Here is a 23,765-nt window from a genome sequence, read left to right on the forward strand (position 1 = left end):
TGTTATCTTTCTACTTTCTTTTCTTTGTACATTTTTTTTTTAGTTTTGCTGCTTTAATAATTTCATATACACTGTTCAAAGAAAATAGGCATTGGTATGGATACTTCCTAAATCAAGGTAGGGTTCCTAAATGGATTCCCCACTGCCACACACAGAGTTCCTGCTATCTTTTCATCTTATTTTTTGATATGAATGACTAGAAGGTAAATGTAAAACAAACAAACAAAAAAAAACTGTATGCTACCAAACTAGATAACCTGGAAGAAATGGACAATTTCTAAATAACTACCAACTTCCAAATCTAAGTAAAGACGAAGTGGATAACATGAACAGGCCCATCACAGCTAATGAAATTGAAACAGTTATCAAAAATCTCCCCAAAAGTAAAAGTCCTGGACCAGATGGTTTTACAAATGAATTAAACAAAAACTTCAAAGAAGAACTAATACCTCTACTTTTAAAAATCTTCCAGAAGATTGAAGACACTGAAATACTCCCTGCCAGCTTTTATGAAGCTAACATCACTCTGATAAGAAAAGCAGACAGAGACACAACCAAAAAAGAAAACTACAGACCAATACCTCTGGTGAACATAGATGCTAAAATACTGAACAAAATTCTAGCCAACCGGATACAGCAGTATATTAAAAATATTGTTCATCATGACCAAGTGGGGTTTATCCCAAGCATGCAAGTTTGGTTTAATATATGTAAATCAATCAACGTGATTCACCACATCAACAAAAGCAAGACCAAAAACCACATGGTCATATCAATAGATACAGAGAAAGCCTTTGACAAAATCCAACATCCCTTTATGATCAAAACACTACAAAAAATGGGAATAGATGGAAAATTCCTGAAGATAGAGGAGTCTATATATAGCAAACCTACAGCCAACATCATACTCAATGGTGAAAAACTGGAAGTATTTCCACTCAGATCAGGTACTAGACAGGGCTGCCCATCTATCACCATTACTATTCAACATAGTGTTGGAAGTTCTTGCCATAGCAATCAGGCAGGATCATGAATTAGAGGGATACAGACTGGAAGAGAAGAAGTCAAACTCTCCTTATTTGCAGATGACATGATAGTATACATGGAAAAACCTAAGGAATCCAGCAAGAAGCTTTTGGAAATCATTAGGCAATATAGTAAGGTGTCAGGCTATAAAATTAACATTCAAAAGTCAGTGGCATTCCTCTATGCAAACACTAAGTTAGAAGAAATTGAAATCCAAAAATCAATTTCTGTTACTATAGCAAAAAAACAATAAAATATCTAGGAGTAAATCTAACCAAGGAAGTGAAAGACTTGTATACTGAAAATTATGTCACTACTCAAGAAAACTGAAAAAGACACAAAGAAGTGGAAAGATATTCCATGTTCATGGGTTGGAAGAATTAACATCATCAAAATGAATATATTACCCAGAGCCATCTACAAATTTAATGGTATCCCCATCAAGATCCCAAGCACATTTTTTAGGAGAATAGAAAAAATGCCACAAATGTTTATCTGGGACCAGAAAAGACCTAAAATTGCCAAAACAATCTTGAGAAAAAAGAACAGAACTGGAGGCATCACACTCCCAGATCTCAAACTGTATTATAGGGCCACTGTCATCAAAACTGCTTGGTACTGGAACATGAATAGACACACTGACCAGTGGAATAGAATTGAGAGCCCAGAAATGAGGCCCCACATTGGACACATATGGACATCTAATCTTTGACAAAGGTGCCCAGACTATTACATGGGGGAAAGCAGAGTCTCTTCAACTAATGGTGTTGGAAACAATGGGTTGAAACATGCAGAAGAATGAAACTGAATCACTGTATTTCACCAAATACAAAAGTAAATTCCAAGTGGATCAAGGACTTGGATGTTAGACAACTAAATATCAAATACTTAGAGGAAAATATTGGCAGAACTCTTTTCCACATAAATTTTAAAGACATTTTCAGTGAAACGAATCCAATTACAAAGAAGACCAAGGCAAGTATAAACCTATGGGACTACATCAAATTAAAAAGCTTCTGAACAGCTAAAGAAACCATTACCCAAACCAAGAGACCCCTCACAGAATGGGAGAAGATCTTTACATGCCATACATCGGATAAGAGTTTAATAACCAACATATATAAATAGCTTGCCAGACTCAACAACAAGACAACAAATAACCCCATCCAAAAATGGGGGGAGGACTTGGACAGAATAGTCACCACAGAAGAGATCCAAAATGCCAAGAAACACATGAAAAATGTTCCAAGTCTCTGATTGTCAGAGAAATGCAAATAAAGACAACAATGAGATATCACTTCACTCCTGTGAGAATGTCATACAGCAGAAAAGTTAACAGCAGCAAATGCTGGAGAGGGTGTGGGGTCAAAGGAACCCTCCTACTCTGCTGGTGGGAATGTAAATTGGTCCAACCTCTGTGGAGAACAGTCTGGAGAACTCTCAGAAAGCTAGAAATGAACCTACCCTATGATCCTGCAATTCCTCTCCTGGGGATATATCCTAAGGAACCCAACATATCCATCCAAAAAGATCTGTGTACACATATGTTCTTGGCAGCACAATATGTAATAGCCAAAACCTGGAAGCAACCCAGGTGTCCAACAACAGATGAGTGGCTGAGCAAGTTGTGGTATATATACACAATGGAATACTACTCAGCTATTAAAAATGGTGACTTCAACGTTTTCAGCCGATCTTGGATGGACCTTGAAAAAATCATGTTGAGTGAAATAAGTCAGAAACAGAAGGATGAATATGGGATGATCTCACTCTCAGGCTGAAGTTGTAAAACAAGATCAGAAAAGGAAACACAAGTAGAACCTGAAATGGAATTGGCATATTGCACCAAAGTAAAAGACTCTGGGGTGGGTGGGTGGGGAGAATACAGGTCCAAGAAGGATTCAGAGGACCTAGTGGGGGTTGTATTGTTAAATGGGAAACTGGGGAATGTTATGCATGTACAAACTATTGTATTTACTGTTGAATGTAAAACATTAATTCCCCAATAAAGAAATACATTTTTTAAAAAAGAATTTTTTTATTTGCTCTGATATATTGTAAGTATGCTGGGAGCCAAGGCCTTAGCTAAGACTCTCATATAGCCAGTGAGAGGACATTCCGATCACTGGAACTGAGATTATCATCTAGCTGTTTGGAAAGTCGCTCACCCACCTCCCTCCCCCACTATATTAGCAGAACTTCCTCCTTGTTTATGCATAAATTTTGGCTGTAAAATAAAATTTTCAGAGCTTTATCAGACCTCCTGTCTTGCTCTCATTCTTTGTGTCTCTTGTCCCCTCCATTCTCTCGCCCCCTACCCTAGGTTTCTGTCGATAACCCCGCAGTCCGGGGCACAAGTATTATAGTGATGTTCTTGTTTATTAAAGGTCTTTTAGAACCTATTTCAGGGCAGGCTTGGTGATGGTTGCCTCCTTTAACTGTTGTCTGTCTCAGAAGGTTTTGATCACTCCACCTAGTTTGAATGAAAGTCTAGCAAGATATATTATCCTTGGTTGAAACCCTTTTTCATTCAGAGCTCAATAGATATCTTGCAATTCTCTTCTGGCCTTTAGAGTTTGAGTAGAGAAGTCTGCTGATAGTCTTATGGGTTTTCCCCTGTATGTGACTTTTTGTTTTTCTTTTGCAGCGTGTAAGATCTTTTCTTCATCTTTGCTTCTTTTCTTTGTAACTATGATGTGTCTTTGTGTCTTCAGGTCTGGATTGATTCTGTTTGGGACTCTCTGAGCCTCTTGGATCTTAATATCCTTTCCATTGTTCAGGTCTGGGAAGTTTTCTTCTATAATTTCCTCTAAAATATTTGCTTCCCCTTCCTCTCTCTCTTCCTGTGACCAATTATATGAATGTTACTTTTTTTGAGATCATCCCATATGTCTCTGTTGTTGTTTTCAGTGTCTCTCAATCTGTTTTGGAGCTTTTTCACCTCTTTATTAGTTTTCTCTAGCTCATCTTCTGTCTGTCTAATTCTGTTTTCTGCTTCTTATGTTAGTCTGCTCTCCCTTCCCTCAGCTTCTTTCTTCAGTTCAGCTATTTCAGCTTTCAGTTCTCTAATTATCTTGAAGTAGGTAGTATTTTCCTTCAGGGTTTCATCTGTTGTTTCTCTAATTCTGCCAGCCCTTTCTTCCATAGTTGTCTTCATTTCTGTGATTATTAAGTTTATTATTGCTTGCATGCTTTTCTTATCTATGGTTACTTCCGACTGCTTTGTAGTTTCTTCTGGGCTCCTGTTTTCATTTATTGTAGTAGCAGTTTTATTTGCTCTTGGTTTAGGCATTTTTTTTATTGATTGGTTTTTTTTTATTTTATATGTTCTGTTGTTCTTCAGTTGTTGTGTTTTGAGTACAAGCCACACTTTACTAAATACCTTTATGACAAATGCAGTCACCAACCTTGGAAATTACAATAGTAACTGAAGCAAGGATTGATGCAGTTTAACCAATACCAGTTAGCCAAACAATGCCCCCAGTCCAGAAAAAATAGCAACCAAATCCAAATGAAAAAGAAAGAGACAGGAAAAAAAGGGATAGCAAGAGTAGACAATTATGCAAATCTGCTGTCTACTATAAATTCTATGGGTAGCAGAGGAGAAAGGGAAGTAGAGAAGAGATACACACAGAGAGTCCACTCTGTTTCAGATTTCTTCCACAAAATAATTCACAAACGAGTATCAGTGAATTCAGAAAGCAGAAGGAGGAAGGAATAAAATAAGACAAGAATGAGAAAAAAAGAAAAGAAAAAAAGAAAAAATAGCAGTGAAAGGAAAGAGTTTTTTTTTTTTTTAATTAGCTAGAAGATGCAAGAAGGGGGAGAGTGGATAGAGGAGGTAGGTAGAGTGAAAGAAGTTCCTCCACAATGGATAGGATACCCAGTAACCTAGCAATGGAAAATACACTAAGAGTCTCATGCTCTACCGATTGAGCTAGCCGGGCGACGTGGAAAATACACTAAAAGTTAATTTTGGTTCACCTGCAGGGGGAGGCAGGGATGGACATGTGTATATATATAATAGTAATAATAAAATAGAACTGAGTGAAAAACCCTGTCAGTCTGCAGCTTGGATAGTTCCCGATTGGCTCAGGCAGCCTAAGCAAAGACAGCCAGTTTTTAAAAACAAACAGACAAACAAAAAACACAATAAACCCTCCAAGTCGTCTTTCCCAGGCAGTGTGAGGCTCTGATTGGTCAGATATATTGTCACTCTAATTGATCTTGAAAAGAAAAAAAAAGAGCAAAGGGAATCAAAAAGGAAAAGGATTGAAATCACACTTTTGGTGAGCCAGGAATCTTGGTAAAGAAAAAAGCTCAGTTGAGAGCCTGCTAATAGCAGCTATCTAGCCCCCAGTGTCTGGTTATAGGGTGGGGTAGAGGGGCGCGCTTCAGAAATAATCAGAAAATTTCCTTTCTTTTTTCTCTGTTTTCTAACCCAAATTGAGGTATAGTCACCTCCTTGGTGTCACACTTAGGACCCCTTATTCACTGTCCTGCTGATGGCCAGGTTTCCTACCCTTTCCAGAATTTGTTGTCTGAACTCATGCCAGCAACTGCCTCCAAGTCTCCATCTTGGCTTCGCCCCCAAGAAGTCAATTCTTAAACCTGCACATTCTTCAGAGAATGTCACTGGCAATATCTATAGTTTTTTAACTAGGAAAGTTCTTTTTAAAAAATATTTATTTATTTATTTCCTTTTTGTTGCCCTTGTTGTTTTATTGTTGTAGTATTATTGTTGTCGCTGTTGTATAGGACAGAGAGAAATGGAGAGGAGGGGAATACAGAGAGGGGGAGAGAAAGACAGACACCTGCAGACCTGCTTCACTGCTTGTGAAGTGACTCCCCCTTCAGGTGGGGAGCCAGGGGCTGGAACCAGGATCCTCATGCCAGTCCTTGCTCTTTGCACCATGTGTGCTTTTCCTGTTGCACTACCGCCCGACTCCCTTAACTAGGAAGGATCTATGCTTTAATGTGTGAGTGTTGCTTAGGACTCGGGCCTTGCAAAGTAGATGCTGTTTTTTTGTTTGTTTTTTGCATACATCAGACAGAACAAAGTGAGAACTTTGAGGTTGAACTATGTCAATGATTTAAGTGAAAAGTAAGGGCAAACAAAGCAAAGGGTCAGGGCCTGTGCAGTGTGGTAGAGAAAAGATGTCCTTGGAATTCTGGAAACCCTCCAGTTTTTATGAGTTTTCTTCTCTATAGTTTCTTCCCTCCTTTTGTTTGTGTCAATTGTGCACAGATAAAACTGCTCATAATTCACTGTAGGTGATGTTAGCTAAGTCCACTTTGATGCTCACAATAGATAATAGTCCAAGGTGACCTTTTAATCAGCTTTACTCCACTGCTCCCATATCCTGCCATCCTCTCCATCTTGTGGCTACCTCCTGCAACATGTACATAGGAAAATGTTTTTTAAGTAACTCAAAGAAAGTATGCAATAGGGTAAGACTAGCTCTTTTTTCCCATACTGTAGCATTTAAATTTTGCCATACTTTAGAATCATTGCATAGCACTTCACTGCCTGAATGCACTTGAATCTCTTCACTTTCTCACAAGGCAGGTTTGAAAATTATAAGCAAAACAATGACAAAAAAAAAAAAAAAAGAAAGAATCCTAGAGTAAACAGGTGATTGAATGGAATTAAGAATGTTCTCAGAGATAATAACTAGAAAAAAGTTAATTCAGAAAATGGTCTGATAAAGAGGGCTGGGTGGTGGTGCACTGGGTTGAATGCACTTGTTATAATGTGCAAAGATCTGGGTTCAAGCCCCTGGTCCCCACCTGCAGGAGAAAAGCTTCATAAGATCTGTAGTTACAGACTGAGGCTGTGCTGATGTTTGACTGTGTCAGTTCCCTTGCTTTGTTCCATTAATATGCCACATGAGTGAGACTTCCTAGTATTTTAGCACCTCTTTTTTAAATATGGAAAACATTGGAACCATTATATGCTTAAGAGACTACCTAGGGCAGTTGTATCAAGCACCTAAAAGTGGTCAAGTAAATGCTTAATCAGTGATAGGAATTATATTAAGATTCAACTTTGAGAACAAAGAGTAAACTTGTCCAGAAGCTAAAGTCTTGCAAGCTATCCTCCCAGAAAGGAGCTGAGTTCCCTCCCTAGTACTGTGCAAACCAGTGTGGTCTGGTGCTTAAGGCCATCAATTTTGAATTTCTACAGGGCCCTTTCATTCATCAATAGTAGGAAAATGTTTCTCAGAAGTCACATAACCCACACTTGAAGGCTCTCTGCCAGACTCTGATGTCTGAACCTACTAAGTCACTGTGCTAAACAGGCACCCAACATCTGCTTTGGCTCTGATCTTTGAGCTTTCTCCAATAAATACTGTCCCCCCCCAATCCTGGTGGACATGCATATGCCTTTTTTCACTCAACACCCACATTCAATTTATGTGCTACAAATACATGTGTGTGAATGACAGGGAAGAAAAGGGACAAACTATGGTGTTTAATACTAAATTATCATGCTGATTTTACCACATGAATATTCCCATTATCTCAGCCCAAGAAAATGCATTTGTGAAATGTGTCTTTGAAGGATTATTGTGATGACTTCCTTCACTCTTCTTCCTTCCTTTCCTCCCTTCCCTTTATTGTGTCCCTTTATCTTTTCCTCCCTCACTCTTTTTCTCCCATCCTTTCTTCTCTCCTTCCTTCCTTCCTTCCTTCCTTCCTTCCTTCCTTCCTCCCTCCCTCCCTCCCTCCCTCCCTTCCTTCCTTCCTTCCTTCCTTCCTTCCTTCCTTCCTTCCTTCCTGCATTCCTTCCTTCCTTCCATTTCTGATAATGGAACCTAGGACCTCATACATGTGAGATAATGCTCTACCACAAACCACCTCTTTTGCTCAATTTATTATTAATACTTTTTTGTCATCATTAAAGCTTCACTTCTCTGGACCAACTTATACAGATAAAAAGAGAAAGAGAGACAGAGATAGAGGGAGAGAGCAAAGGTAAAGCCTATATTAAAATTAGTCATGGCTTTATATTATTTATGATTTATTTAGATCTACTCCATCATAAATAGTTTATGCAAATGCACTAAATATAATCTCCACTACATGACATGGACATTTAAAAAGATTTTGAAGTCTTTTAATCTGTAACACATAGATCAAGGATTACTTATATTTATTCAAAAGATCTACTTGGAAGCCCTTTCTCCAAAAGTCTAATACAAGTAAGTGAATTTATCCACTTTAACATTCTAGAGACAACCAAGGCTAGTTATTATATGAATCTTATAAATGCTGCAGATATAGTGGCCAGGCAGTGGCACACCAAGTTAAGTGCACATATTACCAAGCACAAGGACCTAGGTTCGAATCTCCACTCCCCACCTGTGGCTGGGGGGGGGGGGGGGCGGCTTCATGAGCAGAGAAGCATATCTGTAGGTATCTTTTTGTCTTTCTTGCTCCCTCTCTATCCCCCTGTCCTCTCTCAATTCTCTCTGCCTTATCTAATTAAAAAAATAAAAGAATAAAAAATAAGCATTGCAAAGAATTTTGATGGAGTTAAGTGATGTTTACATACTGATATTCATGTGGAATACCTGCGGCTCTTTAATATCTCTTTCAGGTTCTGATTTCATTTCCTACGGTAAAATTGCTGAATCATATGCTGTTTCTTTCTCTTTTGGAAGTGAGATCCTGGCTACATACAAAGTAAAATCAGTTTTTCTGATATGCTTATTTCCAAATTGGGGATAGGGGTTAGAGCACAGACAAAAGCACAGATCTACAGAAGGGCAAACTGAGAAACTTTGGAAGGTTAGCATGATGATTGTGTGTGTGTGTGTGTGTGTGTGTGTGTGTGTGTGTGTGTGTGTGTGTTATACAGGACTCCTCAAGATCGAATGTCTTGGGTGAAGTGGGAAGCAAGTAAGTGAAGACAGATGGATGAAGACAATAACAAGTGGTGGAGGATGTGGCAGCCTGGAAAGCATCTGAAACATCAAAAGGGGCGGGAGGACAATCTGCCATCACACATGTGCCTGCCAGATGCTTCCCTCAAGATACAAGTTTTCATCCTAAGGGAAAGAGGTAGAAAAACAAACAAACACACAAAAAACTAAGATCTCCCTTGGGATGAATCCTCATTGGGACATTAAATTCCCAACCCAGCCATTTTTGGTCCTGATAATTTGTTGTGGGAGACAGTCTTGTGCAGGGGAGAATAATTAGTGGTCTCCTTGGCCTCTGTGCACTAGATTCAAGTAATACTCCACAAACCCATTCCCAAAATAAGTTTCCAGATATTGCCAGATGTTCCTCCCAAAGGGTAATTTCCTCCCTTATGATGAGCCATGGGAGTTTGATAGTCATCAAAGAATTCTATTTGATGGAGCCATAAGATGAGACTTCAGCTGTAGTGGACATCACAGTGTTGGATCAATAAGTACTTTGTGAAGAGTGGAGAGAAGAGGGTGAACATGGAGGCTGTGGGTCTAACTGAGAAGCTACTGCAATGGATTCTTCTATTTCTATGAATAAAGAACCTCTGAAATGAAACCACTGGAAACATTTAAGTTTCTCTCAAAGTTAAACTCACAGATTTTTGGCTTCTCTTTTTATATCCTGGACACAAAATTGCCAATTACTTAGTATTCCAGTCCTATGTTATAGTGTTTAACAAGCCTCTCTGGTTCATGCATTTAATACCTATTATACAGCCACATTGCCTATGCGTTTCATCTTTGCTTTTTAAATTAATTAATTATTTTTATTTCCACCAAGGTTATTGGTGGGGCTCTGTGCCTGAAGGTTGAATCCATTGATACTAATGACATTTTTTTTCTTCTTTTCTTACCACTGCCCAATCCACCTTTGTCTCTGTAGACAGGACAATCCTAAATGTAGTGCTTACTGTTCTCTGTAGTACAAAGGCCAGGATACATTGGAAATAGGGTAATGACATATAGAGAAGAGACATTCAGCTGGGATTATGGGAATTATAATGGAAGCATACCTTACTGGCATCTTGGAACACTCATTTAACAAATATATAGACTAAACACTGTGCTGGGCACAGTGCTCCGTTCTGAAGATGTATGACAAGCAAGTAGATAGATGTGGCTCATCTGTGCTTGGAGTCCATGGACAGATCAAACAAGATGAAATAAGACTACAGCAAAGAGGAACCTATAATTACAGAAAGTGAAGAACAACTTTATGTATCAGTATAGTGGTACTGCTTGCTAGTTCACAGAATTCCAGTTCTTTTTCAGTGTAGATGCCCAGACTGATATATTTGAATCATCTTTCTGTAGCATAAGAATATACTTACACTTTATGTGAGAAACACATTTTGTCTATATCTGAACAGATTTATTACCCTATAAACTTTCATTTATTATGCTTCATATTCTTAGAAAAACAAATTTGGTATATATTCAGCTTCGTAAAGTGATTTACATTCTGTGTAAATGTAACACAGACATTGGGAGTTAATTAGCCAAATGGTAATAGACAGATTAATGGTTTAATTATTTTATATATTAAGAACTTTACATAAAGTAAGACCAGGTGAGATGTAGCTCAGCAGGTTGGGTACATACACTTCCTATGTCCTAGGCCTGAGTCCCAGAATTGCATGAGAGGAGCTATAGCAACAAAGGAATCTGGTGTTGGTATGTCTCTCCCTCTCTCTGCTTCTCTCTCAGTCTCTTTATCTGAGCGAAAAAGTGACACAAGACAGTAAAATCACATGTGCACAAGACCTTGCTCCAATAAATAAATAAATAAATAAATAAATAAATAAATATAAAATGTGGTGTATATATACACAGTGGAATACTACTCAGCTATTAAAAAACCGTGACTTCATCGTTATCCGCCCATATTGGATGGAGCTTGAAGAAATCATGTTAAGTGAAATAAGTCAGAAACAGAAGGATGTATATGAGATGATCTCTCTCACGGGCAGAAGTTGAAAAATAAGATCAGAAGAGAAAACAGAAGTAGAGCCTGAACTGTAGTTGGTGTATTGCACCAAAGTAAAAGATTCTAGGGTGGATGGTGAGTAGAGTACAGGTCCTGGAAAAGGATGACAGAGGACCTAGTGGGAATTGTATTGTTTGTGGAAAACTGAAAAATATTATGCATGTATAAGCCCCTGTATTTACTGTCAAATGTAAAACATTAACCCCCAATAGAGGGGAAAATTTTTTCTCTCTCTTGAACAGAGACAAAGAGAAATTGAAGGGGGTGGGGTTTGATAGAGACAGAGAAAGATCCACCTGCAGCACTGTTTCACCACTTATAAAGCTTCAGGTGCACCACCTCCTGGCCCCAAAGGAGGTGTTATCCTTGTAATGGTTTTTGCAGCATAGAAAATTTTGAGAGGCCAGGCAGTAGCTCAGCAGTTTAAGCCACATGGCTCAAAGCAGTAGGACCAGCTTAATAAACTTGGTTCGAGCCTCCAGCTCTTCACCTGCAGAGGGGTCTCTTCACAGGCAGTGAAGCAGGTCTGCAGGTATCTATCTTTCTCTCCCCTTCTCTGACTTCCCTTCTTCTCTTGATTTCTCTCTGTCTTATCCAACAACAATGATAGTAATAACAACAACAATAATAATAACAATGATAAACAATAAGAAAAATGAAAGGGTTATAATAGGTTCTAGGAGCACCGAGCCCTACCAATAACCCTGGAGAAATACGTATGTATATTTGAAAGACAAAAATGTGGGGAAAGACCATCAACAGCACAGATAAAATGTAAGGCAAATAGATATGGTCAGTAGTCAAGAGGAAGGACTACTGACTTTTGGTGATCTGTAATAGTGATGCTATTAGTCTTTAAGACAACTGGAAGGTGATGCCATTGTAAGTAGACAGCTGAGGATCAGGGATAGAGTATGCCTGGAGTTCATGCTTGAGACATAAAACATTTAAAAGTCCTGTTGACTAGGAGATAGTTCACCTAGTGGAATGCACGTTTTGTACATGAAGAGTAAAGAAAAGAATGGTGTGGTAGAATGGTGAAATCAGGCACAAAATCCTGGTGGCATAAATAAATAAATATCCATGGCTGCAATTCTCTTTTATTTTATTATCAATTTATTTTATTTATAATCTTCAAAGTGTAAGATATCAGATAAAAGTGTTAACTGCCAAAATAAAATGTCTCATTTTATTATTTAAATTTTATTGTTAGCATATGGAGAAATTTTAAACATTTATCAATTTATTAATGAGTAACAACAATAAGTGCTTTAACATCAATGCAAAGAATATTTTTTCTTTTTTCTTTTTAAAAATATTTATTTATTCCCTTTTGTTGTACTTTATTGTTGTTGTTATTGATGTCATTGTTGTTGGATAGGACAGAGTGAAATGGAGAGAGGAGGGGAAGACAGAGAGGGGGAGAGAAAGACACCTGCAGACCTGCTTCACAACTTGTGAAGCAACTCCCCTGCAGGTGGGGAGTCAGGGGCTCAAGTGGGGATCCTTATGCTGGCCCTTGTGCTTTGCACTGCCTGTGCTTAACCCACTGTGCCGCCTGACTCCCTAAAAATATATTTTTTTCTAGCAATGATACTCATAAACAAAACTGAGTGAGAATATCAGTATTATTTTACTGTTTTTCTAATCTAATGACTTAGTCATTGTTGTTCTGCACCACAGAGAAGAGAGAGAGGAGGTCCGGAGGGAAGAGGAAACACAAATCTTTATTTGCGCTGGCACCTCAGAGTTAGGTGCGAGAGAAACAGGTTGGGCCACGTGGAGGTAGCGAAAATGGCCACCTCACGCAGTAACCTTTCCTGCGTCTAAGCACAGAAGTGAAGTGACGACAAGAGAGAGAGATGCGGAAGAAGAAGGGCTTTTATAGGAGTAGCTTTCGTGAGAATGGGAAGGGGGAGGAGTAACCATAGCACTCCAGGATAGGATAATAACTCTTGTGAGAATGGGAAGGGGGAGGAGTGACCAAAGCACTTCAAATATCACTGGGAGATAGATAATGCCCTGAGGGCACAACAACAGACACTCCAAGAATGTCCCAACTCTCGTGGGAACTAGCAATAGCCCGAGGGAACAACATGGCAGATGTGACTGCATCTGCACAATTTCCCAGTAAGTCATTAGACTAAAGAATTCCATATCTGCTCCTACTGTCAACTTCTGGTCTAATATCCAAGTCTTTGATCCATGTTGAGTTGACTTTTGTTCATAGTGACGTGGTGGTCCTTTTTTCTACACTTTTCATTCAGTCGTTTCAACAATATTTACTGAAGAGATTGTCTCTGTTTAATGGTCTGAGTCTCCTTATCACAAATTAGTTGTTTGTAGGTGTTAGGGCTTATTTCTGGTCTCTCAGTTCCATGCCCATGATCTCTGTGTCTGACATTGTTCTAATACCATATACATTTGATTATAGTATACTTGTAATATAATTTGAAGTCAGGCAGTGTGGTAGTTCTGTCCATTTATTATTGTAGTCAGGATTGCCTTATTGAATCTGGGCATTTTATGATTACAGATAAGTATTTGTACCATTTCTTCTATCCCCTTAAAGATATTTGGTTGGGCTTTGATAAGGATTGCATTATATCAGTATATTCTTCCAGGTAGGGCTGTGGAAGTTTTCTGATACCAGATTTCCTGATATTTGTTGTTGGTAGAAATTCCTTTTGATTTTACCTAAAGGCTCCATGTTTACAAAACATGTCTAGCTGATTGTTAACAGGTGCCCAGTAAGTAAGTCTTCAGTCACTCCTTTCAGTAACAATTCCCTTCCCTTAAGGCGGAAGTATAAACTGTGTCAGAAAGTTACAATGGCAGCCCACAGGTTTTGAGATCATGCAAAATGCCTATCTGTAACTCCAATCTCTGGCTACTTCCCTGAAGGGTTTGGAGTTAGTGCATAATACAGTGACCTGAGTATTTCTTGAGACATCAGACAACTGCACCTGACAAATGACAGTTAGACAAAGACTACTGTAATCAAGGCTTAACATGTTCTTGATGTTTCCCATAACTTGTAAATAATTTTGTACTCTGACAATTGTTCCTACTGTGTTACCTAAAAGCACCTGTGATCTTCCTATTCTTTTTATCAATCTTCCAATTCTTTCTATGTGTTTATCAATAAATACTCTGTCTTGAGTTCTGATCACCAGCACACCTGACATTTTCCTATCTTGAGGTGTGTAGGTGCTGTACCTCCTTTGGGTAAATGCCTAAGAGTAGTAGTATTGTCTGGCCCTATGATAATTTCATTTTTATTTGCTTACTGTTCATATCATTTTCCAAAGTGGCTGCACCAACTTGCATTCTCACAGCAGTGTAGAAGAGTTCCTTTTTCTCTGCAATCTCACCAATACCTGTAGTTTCCTATTTTGCTGATGTAATTTTTTATTTGCATTTCTCTAATAACAAGTGATATGGCATATTTCTTCATATGTCTGCAGGATATTTGTATATGTTCTTTGGAGAACTGCTTGTTCAGTCCTTTGGCCCATTTTTTATCATATATATATTGTTAAGCTAGACCAGTTTTTTATAGATGTTTGATGTCAATCTTTTGTCTGTTGTGTGATGTTTAAGTATCTTCTCCCAGTTACTGAGTTGTCTAGTTATCCTTGGGTAGTTTGCTTTTGATGTATAAAAGATTTTTAACTTGATACAGTCCCATCTATTTCCTCTTTTTTTCATTTCATATGTCCATGGACTTAAGTCTTTGAATATGTGTTTGCTGTTAAGATTCTGCAATGTTTCACCAGTATTTTCTTCTAGTAAATTTTAGAGTTTCTCATTTAATATCTAAATATTTGATCTGATTTTGTTGCATGGTATTAGATGATGGGCTAGTTTTATTTTCCTATATGTTGCTGTCCATTTGTTGCCATACTGTTTGTTTAAGAGGCCTTCTTTTCCCCATTTAATGGTTTTGATCTCTTAGTCATATATTACGTGAATATATGTATGTGGACTGATCCTTCAAGTCTGTCTCCTTGATCTGACTGTCCATTTTTATTCGAGTATTATCCTGTCTTAATTACTATTGCTTTCTAATATAAACTGAAGTTAGAGAGTGTGAAGCTTTCATTTTTTATTCTTTTTTATTAAAAAAGTGCTTTGGTTGTTAGTGGCTTTTTGTGGTACCACACAAATTTTTGGACAAGTTGTTAAATTTTCTTGAAAAATAGTATTGGAATCTTGATAGGGATTACATAGAAATTGTAGACTGCTTTTGGTAGAATGTCCATTTAAATGTATATTTTTCCAATCCAGGAAGAATATTTTTTTCCCATTTCTCTGTGTCCTTCTCTATTTCTTTTATCAATGTCCTATGGTTTTCCTTGTAAAGGTCCTTCATCTAATATGTGAGGTTCACCAAAAGGTATTTTATTTTGGTGGTGTTTTATTTCATTGTAAATAGGATTAACTACTTCAATCCCCTTTCCTCTAATTCCTCACTTTTATATAGAAATTCTACAGATTAATGGGTGTTAATTTTGTATCCTGCTACTTTACTGAATTTATTACTGTTTCAAGTTGTTTTTTACTGGAATCTTTGGGATTCTCTAGGTAAACTATTATGCCATCAGTGAATAATGAATGATAGCTTGATTTCTTCCTTTCCAATCTGTATAACTTTAATATCTTTTTATTGCCTGATTACAATGGTGAAGATCTCCAGGACTATACCGAATAAAAATGGTGATAGTCTGGTACCAGATTTTAGGGGGAAATCTTTTTTATAAGTTTTTCCCCACTGAGGATGATGTTAGCTGTGAATTTATTTTACATTTTTTCCCATACTATCTTCCTCTTTGCTGTTTCAAAAATAAATAAATAAATACTATTAAAAAACTGTGAGTATATTGTAGGTAGTACAGATAAGAATGGACTGGACACTATTGTTTAATGCTGCTAACTTATTTCATGCTTGGATGCCAGAAATTTTACCCATCATCAGTGTAATGTCAAAAGGCAAAGAAAAAATGACATGGAAATAATGTTGATTACCTCATGCATGTATATTAGGGACTGTTTGTATCCTTAGAATACACCGTACTTGTAACCAATACTAATATTTTTTGTTTGCTTAAATAAAATTTAGTTTAGTAATGCTCTGTGATAAAAACTCAGTTTATTTCTTTTGTTGACTTTAAATCAACTTTCCATTCTCACTGATTTGTTTCTACATATGAATGGTTAGGTATGTGTGTGTTCACAGCACATGTATATATACATGTGCTTATATGTCCATATACATATCCTTATACATATTTAATATATAGCTCTTCTGCTCTTGTCTTGTTAACCAAGGTCTTACTTATTAACTAATATATTATGTATACACGGCCCTTATGTCATTTCCAATTCTAGGAAGTGGTTTTAAGAGTAGATTAATCCTCTCCTCTCTTTGAGTCCTGATGGAATTAGAGTTCATAGTTCTCTGGTCATCTTCCCACTAACATTTCTCCCTCTCTGTGAGTATAGACCAATATTCTCTATGGGGTGAAGAAGGTGGGAATTCTGGCTTCTGTAATTGCTTCTGTGCTGGACATGGATGAAAGAAAAATATTTGGAAGTAATAATAGCTGTAGCTGTGAATTAGAAAGCAAGAAAAGGCAGGACCATAGGGGGAAAAAAGGGCAAATGTGTGTGTGTACGTGTGTGTGTGTGTGTGTGTGTGTGTGTGTTTATAGAAGTAATAGTAAACCCGTATCTGTAATGTTGGGAGAACTACTGTAGTTTCCAGTGGAGGGAATGGGACAGAGAACTCTGGTGATGGGAACAAGGGAACATTGTGCAATTATGCCTCTGTTATCCCATAATTTTACAAATTGATATTAAATCACTTAGAACAAAAAAAGAGTATATTAGTCCATAGTCTTTCTTTCTTTCTTTCTTTCTCTCTTTCTTTCTTTCTTTCTTTCTTTCTCCCTTTCTTCTTCTTCTTCTTCTTCTTCTTCTTCTTCTTCTTCTTCTTCTTCTTCTTCTTCTCCTTCTTCTTCTTCTTCTTCTTCTTCTTTTTCTTCTTCTTCTTCTTCTTCTCCTCCTCCTCCTCCTCCTCCTCCTTTTTCTTCTTCTTCTTCTTCTTCTTCTTCTTCTTCTTCTTCTTCTTCTTCTTCTTCTTCTTCTTCCTCTTCCTCTTCCTCTTCCTCTTCCTCTTCCTCTACTTCTTCCTCTCCTTCTCCTTCTCCTCCTTCTCCTTATTCTTATTATTCTTTTGCTACATGCAAGATTCAGGTGTTCTCTGTGTTGGGAAAATATCACAATGTACTGTATAAAAATTTACACAAAGTTACTTTTTTCTGCAGTTTGATTTTTTTTTTTTGCATAGTGATTTCACCACTCCAAGAATATATATATTGAATTACTGTGTGTAATTTCAGAGATAAATATTATAATTAGATAAAATGTTTTATGCTACTGCATAAAAAGAAGCTGTTAATACATGCTTTGTTTGTTATAAAGATTATTTACTAATAAAGTTGATCTAAATTTGCAATAAAGTGATAGATATAAATTTACAATTATATTTTCTTTCCACCTGAGCACTTATTTGTGGTACCAATATCAGAAACTTTGGAAACAAGGATAAATGACTGAATAAATTGTGAGAGACATGATGCATATTTGCTTGGAGGCTGGTCTGTCTTTAATCTAGTTAAATCTCAGTTCATACAGTTAAGTATTTTTACAGATATGCATTGTCCATTGTTTTTCATACCATCTAAAAGGCTTTTAAAAACTATTTATACATGGTTAGATTCTCACTTTAAGACATCTATAAATTTTAATTGCTTCTGCACAGTTCTACTGCCAAAAGTAGCAATAAGATTGATGTTAAAATAAAATATATTATCTCCTAGTGAGGAAATCTCCATGCAACGTTTGTTCACTTTGTAGGATATTTCTTGATTAAATATGCAGAGAAGCTTTGGGAATGAGTGTTTTGTAAAGAGCACTAAAGTCTGGAAATTCATATTCACTAGTCCAATTGTATTGAAAGATTTATTTATTCATTCTTTCAAAAGATACTGTGATGGAGATTGAGAATACAAGGCTAAATGCAATGATATCCTTGTCTGACCTTTCTAACACTGAAGGACTGGCTTCAGAGATAAAATTCCCAGGGGTTCTTACACTCAAATCATTTACTGTCAGTTTCAGAGATATGATACCTGACATGGGAAAAGAGGTTATATCAATCAAGTATTTCTGTGGTTTTCCTTGAGGTTATGTGAAAATGGAAGGCATTGAAATGCACTAGGGAAACTTGTATTATTAATTATTTAGTCTACTTTAAAACCAGTAGATCTGATATGAATATCACTCAGAATATATTCACAATTCAAAAATTAATTTAAATCTGAAAATTCAGGTATGCATGGGCTCCCAGTAATAATAGGAAGATTCATGAATTTTTTAAAGTTTAATGTCAGATATATAAAATTTGAACATCATACTCTTAAAATGCTATTTTATCTCACATTGTCTAAGATAGCATAAATATTAAATACATCTTTAATTTATGTGAATTGAAAATACTGTTAAATGATAATGTACAGTCAATGGCCTAAAAAAAAAAACCACCTCATTTTAGAGATCTTAAAATAGGTATAATTAGTATCACTGAAGCATTTTGTAATTTACTTTGTAGGCTGTTTTACATTCATATGCAGTAGTCAGAAATAATAAAGACAGTTTCTATGTACCTTTGACTTAATTTCACTATTATCTCTCAAAACTACACTATAGTGTCTCACTAGAGAAACTGATGGTACTATAACTCTCTATCTTATTTGCATCCCTAGTTTTTCATGCACTCGTCCATGTCTGCCTGTACTTTCAGACTTCAAAAAAATCATATATATATATATATATATACATCTATATCTATATATATCTATATCTATATCTATATCTATATCTATATCTATATCTATATCATCTATATCTATATCTATATCTAGTCACCAGGGCTTCACCAGTTGGCTTCACCAGTTGGCTTCACTGTCAAGCCAACTTTTCTAAATAGAGACATTGGAAGAGAGGGAATGACACCACAGCATTGAAGCTTCTCCCATTTTAGTGGGGACTGAGCTCCAGCCTGGTGGCATACATGGTAACTTCCCAGGTGAGGTAATTTGCCAGAGCCTATCTTTTTTTTTTTTCTTTCTTCTTCTCAATATGTCTTTATATCTATGAGAGAGATAAAGAGAGATATGTAGAAGTAGAGGGAAAGGGAGAGGGAGAAGGGGGGGATGGGTAGAGGGAAGAAAGCAAGAGTGAGTGAGAGAATCAGACAGCATAGAGCACCACTAAATTCTGGCATATGGTTGTGCTGATAATTGGATCAGGGGTATTTTAGGTTTTAGACATACAAATCTTAGGTTTTAATACTGAGTTACTTCCCTAAGGATTTCCCTTATATCTTTCTCTTAAAAGTTTTGTGTATTTACATTTAAGTCAGAGATCAGTTTGATATAATGTTTAGATAAAGTGTAACATACAGGTTGAGGTGGGATGTATTGTTTATTTGCTTAAATATTTATTGAAAGACTTAGGGACTTCAGAGTAGCACTGGTATTTTTGAGACTTCAGTGATATTTCTTTGACATGAATTAGTAATTTATAAATTAGCTGTTTTGCTTTAACTTTGCATAAAAATAAAAAGTTTCATTCTCTCTACATTATTTTTATCAACATCTTATGCAAGTGAGATCAAGCAATTTAATATAAGGTTGAATACTGTATGTATTCTTGTGTCACATGATTGCATATATTCAATAAGCGATCGATTTATCATAGTTATAGCCATAAGAGAAAGCTACATGAAATTATCAAACTAAAGCAAAGCCGAATTGAGGACAAAGGAATGACCAACAATTGGCATCACTTTTTCACACTTTATAAAAGTCCTTTTTCTTTTTTTTCAATATTTATTTATTCATTCCCTTTTGTTGCCCTTGTTGTTTTATTGTTGTAGTTATTGTTGTTGTTGATGTCATTGTTGTTGGACAGGACAGAGAGAAATGGAGAGAGGAGGGGAAGACAGAGAGGGGGAGAGAAAGATAGACACCTGCAGACCTACCTCACTGCCTGTGAAGTGACTTCCATGCAGATGGGGAGCCAGGGGCTGGGATCCTTACACAGGTCCTTGGTGCTTTGTGCCATGTGTACTTAATCCGCTGTTACTGTCAACTCCCTACAAAAGTACTTTTTCTATAGCAATGGCTACTTCTCAGAGAAGTGAGCAGGTGACAGCACTGTCCAACCCCTGTGGAAACTGTCTGAAGAATTCTCAGAATGCTAGAAATGGACCTAATATGTATTCTTATCTTTTAATACTTTGAATATTACATATAGTCCCTCCTTACTTCTAGGGTTTATGATGAGAAATCTAATGAAAGCCTGATAGTTCTACCATTGTACATGATTTCTCCTTTCCCTGGAAGCCTGCAATATTTCCCTTGTCTCTGGTTTTAGATAGTTTTACAATAATGTGTCTTGGTGTGCGTCATTTTGGATTTAAAAATTTAGGGATGTGTTCACATTCTTCAATTTCTATATTTTCAACATTGCTCAGGTTTGAAAATTTCTCTGTTAAAAATTCTTTGACTATGTTCTAAACTCCTCTGTCTCTCTCCCCCTGCCCCATCCTTCTTCTTCCTCAGGGATACCAATAACTCTGATGCTCATCTTTCTGATGGAGTCTGCTATTTCAGTACTTCATTTTTCTTAAACCTTTCCTCTCCAAGAGTTTAAAATTCAGAGTGTGGTGGTTGTGTCTTCTAGTGTTGATATTCTTTCCTTCACCTAGTTAAGCCTACTTGTGAGACCTCTTACTTCACCTGAACAGCATTCCAAGTGTCCTTTAGGCCCTGCAGTTCTGTCTAGAAGTTTTTTTTTTTTTTTTCTGTACTTTGTAATTGATTGCTTAGTTTTTGAATTGATTTCATAGTGAGTTTTCTGAATGCTATCTCTGTCATTTATTTCTAGATTAGTTTTGGTCTTGTCATTTGGGTTTTCTATCATTGCTGTTTTTGCATTTCTCATTTTCCTCATTTAGTCTGGATTTAGTTTTTGTACTGGCAAGAAGCACTGTGGCTAAGGCATTGGATTTCCTTATTTACAAATCCAGGTAGGGCATGGGAGATTTTATCCTGAGTCACTGGGTCAGTTCTATGACTTTGATACAACAAAGGATCTCTAGGTTTCTTTCCCAGCCTCTTCAGGAAAATAGAATGGAAACTCAAGAAGTCATAGTTATAAATTAAATTTTTAATGGTTTTCTTTTCTTTTTTCTTTGTAATAGTCTTTATGTTGCTAAGGACCCAGTTTCAAGCCCCTGGTCCCCACATTCAGGGGGAAAGCTTTGTGAGTGGTGAAGCAGGGCTGCAGTGTTTCTCTCCCTCTCTGTCTCCATCCTCCTTTCTCAATTTCTGTCTATCCAATAATTTAAAAAAATAGTCTTTATGTTGTTAAGACTCAAATCTGGGAGTGAAGTCTCAGCTTCCAATCTAATTTGGTGCCTGATGCTTCTGAGCACTGTTTTTAGGAATCAATCACAAACCCCATTTTTGTCCTCAAATCACATGTGTCTGTACTCACCTTTAGCTTATGTGATTTTCTTTCTTTCTTTCTTTCTTTCTTTCTTTCTTTCTTTCTTTCTTTCTTTCTTTCTTTCTTCCTTCCTTCCTTCCTTCCTTCCTTCCTTCCTTTCTTTTCTTTCACAATCTCTCTCTTTCTCCCTCCCTGTCTTCCCCTTCCTTCCTTCCTTCCTTCCTTCCTTCCTTCCTTCCTTCCTTCCTTCCTTCCTTCCTTCCTTCCTGTTTGTTTTTACTTTAACTTAGACCCAGAAGTGGTGAGCCTCACTGCCAAACCCCCAATCTGGCACCAGCTATCCCTGAGTATGACCTTTTAGTTCCAGGAATCACTCCCTCACCCCCTTTCTGTCCCTGAGCCATAGAAGTCTGTACACACCTGTGGTTTGGTGACTTTGAGATCCAGATTGCATTTTTCTTGAATTTCCAGGTGATTATCATTCCTTTTCCTAGTTTATGGGGAAAGCAAAAACACAGCAGTTGCTACTCCATAGTCACATGTCTGGAATTCCTCAATTGTAAATTTTTATTTATTTATTATCTTTATTTATCTGATAGAGGTAGCCAGAAATTGAAAGAAAGGGAAAGACAGGGAGAAAGACAGGAGACACTTGCAGCACTGCCTCACCACTCATAAGCTTTCCTTCTGCAGGAGAAGATTGGGGGCTTGAACCTGGGCCCTTGCATATTGTAACATGTGCATGCAACCAGGTGAGCCACCACTTAGCTACATAAGGGGTATAACTGTAACAGGGGTGTAATATATATATATATATATATATATATATATATATATATATATATATATATATATATATACCCAATGTCAGTATATGAGCATCTTATAAATCTGAGATGTTAAATTCTTAGGCTAAAGAAAATATGTATACTCAGAGCTATGATCTAGGCAGTGAAGTAACTGAACTATTAAATCTATTTTTAAAAAAATATTTATTTATTCACTTTTGTTGCCCTTGTTGTTTTATTGTTGCAGTCGTTGTTGTTGGATAGGACCAAGAGAACTGGAGAGAGAAGGGGAAGAAAGAGAGGGGGAGACAGAGAGGGGGAGAGAAAGATATACACTCGCAAACCTGCTTCTCCTCCTGTGAAGGGACACCCTTGCAGGTGGGGAGCCGGGTTCTAGAACTGGATCCTTCCACGGGTCCTTGAGCTTTGCACCACGTGCGCTTAACCCGCTGCGCTACCGCCAGACTCCCTATTAAGTTTATTTCTAACAGCCTAATGTTGCAGTGCTCCTGCAGATGTGTCAGCTATAGTTGTTGGGGTCTGTTCAGATCAATAGTGATAGATATTTATTTTTTGAGTGGGAGAGTCTGGATTGTCTGCCCTTACTTTGTGGCCATGCCTCCTGGAAGTCTGTGGTTAAGTTATTTAGTGGAGTCAAAACAAGTCCTACTCCTAATCTCCTAGCAAGTATTTTCTGAATACAAACCAACTGACACCATTTGGACTGAATAGTATATGTCTAATGTGTCAAAAGGATATAGTTTACACAGGATATTGACTTCTTTACAATGTCCAGAGGAAGGTAAATTTTTGATGGCCATGTGTTCTAACATTGCATGTTTTAAATTAATGTCAAATTGTATCCTCAGTTATTTTCTTTCTATTGTAGACTTTCTTGAATAAAGATAAAATCTTCATATCTGTCTATTCTTCAGTAATGATGATGGCAAGGATAATATGTAAAATAATACTCATTTGAACATGGTTTCAAGATCTGTTTATACTTTCACTTAATCTTTATAAGAACTTTGTAGGATTGAGTTTTTACTATTTTCTATAGAAAGATATATAAATAAAAATTAATTTCTACCAGGTCTGCAATATCAATAACTGAGGTGAAAATAGAGTCTTGTAGGAGATTAAAAAGGAAATAACTTCTATTAATCTCATACCTGTCTTAGAAAACTGACTTACATTATTATTATTATTATTTTTTTTTTACTTATGTGAATTGACTTCAGGAATTTGTGTTTTTCCAAACTAAATTCAGGCAATCATGAACATTTTCAAATTATCTTATAAATTGTTTTACAGTAGCAAACTTCTAAGTATTTTCAGAAATTGATTGAAAGTGAAACACAAATGTTAATATTCTCATTAAAATAAACACTTTCACGAAAGAAT

The sequence above is a fragment of the Erinaceus europaeus genome, chromosome 5 (assembly GCF_950295315.1).
Source record: "Erinaceus europaeus chromosome 5, mEriEur2.1, whole genome shotgun sequence".
Lineage (NCBI taxonomy): Eukaryota > Metazoa > Chordata > Mammalia > Eulipotyphla > Erinaceidae > Erinaceus > Erinaceus europaeus.